Below are 6384 nucleotides of genomic sequence, written 5' to 3' on the forward strand. Positions count from 1 at the left end.
CTTTTTGGCAAATAGCTTCCTCTGGTTCTATAGCTTTGGTTTCAAACATTGGTAATTAGGATGGCAACGAGGTCCTATAGGAAAGGTAATAATAAACTCGTTCTTGCTTTGCTAAATGAAAATTGATCTTATATCCACTTCATATCCATGCGAATATCTATTAAGCGGGTATTCATGAATTTCTTGAATACCCACAGATATTCATGGATATTTATAAATTTTTTAAGAAATTAAAAAAATATATTACAAATAATTTTAATTTTATATTTAATGTCATTGAAATATTAAAAATAAAAATTTAATATTAATTTTAAACTTGTATTTGACGTTAATTTTGTTGAAATAATAATAAAAATGTAAGATAATCAATAACTTAAAATACATCAATCTCACAAATAAGTTAATGTCTCATCACAAAGCTACAATAATTCAATCTCATAATTCTAAGCGAAAGTAAACAACTTAAAATACATAAATTTTATTGGTTCAATCAAAGCTAGAAAATTAATCAAATTACATCTAACATAATTCTATAATATGTTTAACACATGTTGGTAACTTCATCAACCTCACTTTTGTAAGAAAATAATATGAGAGAAAGTAGTTTTAGGGTTATGTGGTACAAGGATAATTAGGATATTTAAGAAATATTATTAAACAGGTATCCGCAGGTATGGATATCATCATACCCGCCCCCGCCCTGTTTATAAACGGGTAAAATTTTATTCGTCCCTATTATCCATGGTATCCAATTAGCCTACCCATTTATTATCTATAACAAATTTTACCCACAAATACTCGCGGATGCGAGTATTTTTGTCATCCCTTAATTCATTTGCTTGCATATCTCCATCTACTTCCCTTACTTTTTAGGTTCTAGAGTCTAAGGTGTCTGACTATATAAATGGTAATAAAACTTTTATTCCCCATCTTCCCAAACTTAAAAAGATGGTACCTATCTTTCCAAAGTTATCCAATTTACTTGTGTCAACCAGGAAAACATGCCCATAATCAGTTTCTTGATTGCAGTAATAAATGGGCATCTTCCCCTTTTTAGTCCATTATGACATTTGGAATCCTTGTATCCTTATTACTACTAGGTCCAAATATGTTATTACTTTTTTCAATGATGTCTCCGGTTGTATACGTTGTTATCTTTAGTGGAGAATAAGTCTAAATTATTCACTAATTTTTTAGCACTTTTATCAAGTGATTAAAACAATTTGGTGTCCTTATTATTCACTCTTTACGGAGTGATAATGCCAATGAGTACTGCTAATAATTCCATACCTTTAATTATCTGACATTATTCTAAAAAAAATGTCATTTGCTCGTACTCCTCAACAAAACGGGGTCCCTAAACTCAAAAGTTGACATCTCATTAACACTATGCAAACACTTCTTTTCCATGACAATGTTCCATCTTAGTTTTAAGGGGAATGTTGTTTTGTCAGTCTGTTATCATATCAACTGCATGTTATCTTTTGTCATTGATGATCATGTTCCTCGCTTAATCTTCCCCTTTGATTATTCTTAATTGATGCTTTTTGACCCTCCTCCTACAATCATTCTTGTCATTCTTGTCTTTGTTCTTGATTCAGTCTCACAGAAAGTTCAACATTGGATCTTCCCTATATGTTAATAAATATACTCTACTCTTTCAACATATTTTAATATATGACATTAGTTTTTTTTTTTTTTTTTTTTGGTTAAAGTTCGATTAATTTTTACTAAAATAAATGTTAATATTAATTACCCTAACATTTTATCACTTTTCATTCTTATGTTAAATTATATTATTTTTTCACTTATGAATGTAAATAACTCTCAATATTGTATAAGATAAAGAAAATTCATTAAATTAAAACTTGGTTCGTTAAAAAAAATATTAAATTAGTTAAGTCAAAAGATTGTAAGCAACAAACAAATGAAGTTATCTTAAAATTGTTATAAAATTATTAAAAAAAATCATCGTAATAATTTATATTTTAATATGATATTAAGTAATTGTTTATCCTGTCAAATTTAAGTGTAAATTTTCTTACTTGTTTTAATAAAAAAAATGTTCATTCCTCTTTATGACTTAAGTTTAATTTTTTTTGTCTAATTTCATGAAAAATATCATTATCATTTTTTATATTTTATTTCATACTTTTGTGTTAAATAAAACAAAACATTCAATAAATTAAATAAGTCCAAATGAGGAAGTAATAAAATATATTTATATTTAAATTATTATTATATAAAAAATTTAAAAAAAAAATATAACAATTCATATTTTAAAGTAATTTAAGGCAAATAGTTTAACATGTGAAAATCAACCATCATATATAAAACATGAAAGACTATCTTATGCAAGAGTATTTTTAAAATAAAAAAAAATCAATGAAAGAAATTTTAGAAATTTTTAAATTCGATTTTTATTATCATAATTATTTATGAGTTAAATTTTAATATATTTAAAATAAATTATAAATAAATAAAAATAATTTTGTGCTACAATATAAATTATTTATAAAAAATTTAAAAATATAACTTATATATTTAAAAGTGTCTATTTATTCAATATTTAAATATAATATTTATTTATATATATATAATTGATTTTAAATTTATATATATATATATATATATATATATATATATATATATATATATATATATAAAGTTCATTGTCTTATAAGAGTTAAGTTATAGATTATGCGTTACTTATATGAAAAATGTTCATCTTCGTTTCAGATAAATTTATATTTATATTAAAATTATTACCACAGAAAATTAAAAAAAAATAACCATAATAATTTAGATTTTAAAGTCATTTCAGATAAATTGTTCATCCCCTTAAATTTTAAGAGTAAAATTTTATACGTGTTTTCATGAGAAAAAACAGTTTATTCTTGTATATGAGTTAACTCTTCTTCTTTTTTGTCATTTTCATGAAAAATATTCATCCTCATTTATTACATTTTATTCATGAAAACTAATTGTTTTAAACATTAATTTTGTATAAAAAATACAACAACAAATTCGTCATATTTTATGTCTTAACTATTTAGTTTATATATATATATATATATATATATATATATATAAACAAGTTTTCTATTGTTGGTATTTTTTTCTCCTTAATATAATGATTAAATTGGATGGTTTTCTTATAAACAAATTTGATCACACTTTTTTTTTAATCATTTTAATTTAGTTCTTCTATATTTAAAATCATGTAATTTTAATCATTTTTTTATCATTTAAATTGTAACTTGATGTTGACATAAATTTATGATAAATCACTTTAACTATGACGTCACATAATCTAAAGAAGTGACATTCTAGTAATAATATAGATAAGTAACATGACATTGATATGACACAAAAATTTAAAATTTATTTAAAAAATAATTAAAAAAAAGTGACATTATAACAACTAAAACTCATGAGATGTATTATAAAATTCACCTTTAAACCTATTTAATTTCATAACTTAAATAATATATTATTTATAATATTGTTGCTCAAGTTAATTGATTTTTTTCGTTCAAATTTCTTATTTAATATTAATCTTTAAAAATAATAATAATAAAGTTATTTGATAAATATAGTAAATTATTTATAAAATTTATATTTTAATATAATTTTTTTACAAAACATACAATAAAAAATACAATATAAAATAAATAAATTATATAATATTATTATATATTATTCAATATATTTGTCACACAATAAATAATATAAATTTACAATATTAAAATAAATAATGTAATATTATTGGTGTATTAAAAAGAGAAAAGTATAGTTAAAAAAGAAACAAAATACCAAAACTTGATTGAATATTCATATTTATGGTATAAAAATTATATTAAATAATTAATTTACTACATAATATTTTTATTAAATAAATATATTATTTATTAATTTTAAACTAATTAATAATAAATAATTATTTAAAAAATAATTAACTCAAAAAATAATGTTATATAATATAGGTTAAATTGCACATTTAGTATTTATATTTTTATCATTTCGTAATTTTAGTCCCTCTATTATAAAATAGAGATATTTAGTTCATCTAATTTAAAAAAATATAAAATTTTAATCCTTCTGTTAAATTTATACCTATTAATTATTAAGTTTTAATGTTTAATCATACTTAAATTATATTTTATTTAGTAATATAATATTTAGAGATAAATAATAATAATAATAAATATGAAAACAATATTTATGAATAAAATAAATATTAATAACTTGTTAAAATATGTAAAAACTAAGATTTTATGGTTGTTATTTTTAATTTTTATATCTATATGTCACGTTACTCTAGATCATGTTATTAAGTATTGATACGTTATTGAATAAAGTCAAAAATTTTAACAATTAATAAATATTAAATTGTCTGTAGGACCAAATTTTCATATTTTGGTTTTCATAGTTTTGTATTTTTATTTTCAAATAAAATAGAAAATAAACCTGAAATGTGTCTACTTTTAATTTTAAAAAATATTTTCTATGAAAATGTTTTTAAAAGAAGCCTAAAATTGAAAGTAAAAAATTTGTCATTTTCATTATTTTCTACATTTTTGAAAATGCAGTGACCTATAATGATAATTATTACATTTTTTTACAAACTTGCTTTTAAGCTTGCAGTCTTATATACATAATTAAATAGACTTTATTATTTTTTATGCATATAGAGAAGGTTTTATTTGATGTTTACATATGTATTATATATTAATATTAATTTTATAAGATTTATTAGATATAATTATTCTATAAAATTTTAATTACATATGTTGTTTATATTATTTATTTATTTTAATTAAATATGATTAATATATGGTGTTATTAAGTTTTGATTACTATTTAAGATAAGTAGCATCAATTAATTATATATATATATATATATATATATATAATTTTGATATACTGGATAATAAATTATTTATTTGATTAAAAAAATATAAGGGAACGAAATTTGCACGTTTTCATAGTGAAATTCACCTATTATGATATGAGAGTATTAAAATGAAAATAAATATAAAATAGAGTGGAAAAGTGAAATATTTACAAAATAAAATATTATTATAATTTATATATAGAGAATAATTTTGATTGTAAATTTTATACTAAAAATAGTTTACAAACTCTTATTGAAAAAAATCGATTCAAACATGTTTTCTAAATGTGGAAGAACGTATGTAAAAGATTTTGATGATGCCAAAGAAATTATAGAAAACAAGAGGTCAAGTTAAAGTAAGGTGATCAAGAAACAAAAATCTCAAAGTATTTTAGATAAGTCTTGTCAACCTAGCTTTATATGTAAAAAGAAATCTTTAGAAATATTGCATAAGATTCTTGGCCATTTAAAATAAAGAATTTCAAAGAAAATTCAAATATAATCTTTTTTATATAAATAAGGTTTTGAAAATAGAAGTTTTCTATATCTTAAGTTTTAATAAGGTAATTATTGTTTTAAGAGTATGGTAATCGATTACCAGTACATGTAATCGATTACCAGAGGATGAAACTTATATGTTCAAATTTTACTTATTAAAACGTGTTATGGTAATCAATTACCCATTCCCTATAATCGATTACCAGAAGATAAAATTTCAAAATTTGAATTTAAATTATACAACGTTCCAAATATTTTGAAATTAAACCGTTGTAATCGATTACCAAATCTTGTAATCGATTACCAGAGCCTATTTTCTGAAATATTTTAGAAAGTCACAACTCTTCATGAAAAGTCATAACCTAAGAAACAATCATCTATAAATACCAATAATTTTTCAGAGAAAGGTGACGAACTCTATTGTGAAAATCATTTACAAAATCTACTTGACCTAAGTCATTTGCAAAATTTCTAAAGAGTTCTTTAAGATCATAAAAGTGTAATATCCACTCTTCAAGAGAGTCATTTTGTAAAACTCAATAGATCATTGGATCTGTAAAGGAGAAAGAGTTTTTCTCCTTGTTGGTGTTTGAATCTCAACACAAGGAAAGGGAGTTCTAAGGTGTTGGAGGATTCAATTCTTGTAAGGTTTACAAGAGTAGTGGAAATCTCAAGTGGGAGACTTGAGGACTGGATGTAGGCAGGATTGGCCGAACCAGTATAAAATCAAGTTTGCAATTCTTCTTTCCCTACACTTTTAATTTCTTGCTATTAATTGTAATTGTGTAGTTTGCATCATCATTCGTTCTTTACATACAAATTTGTCTAAGGAAATAAATTGATAAGAAAGTAATTCGGAAAAGTTTTTATAGGAGAAAAATTTAGAAAACTTAATTCACCCCCCCTCTTAAGTTAATTGAGGCTAAGTGACTAACAAGTGGTATCAAAGCAGGTTTCTTGTATAAGGCTTAAAAGCTTCAAGAATTGAA

This window comes from Cajanus cajan, chromosome 3 (genome assembly GCF_000230855.2).
Source record: "Cajanus cajan strain Asha chromosome 3, NIPB_CcT2T_4, whole genome shotgun sequence".
NCBI lineage: Eukaryota > Viridiplantae > Streptophyta > Magnoliopsida > Fabales > Fabaceae > Cajanus > Cajanus cajan.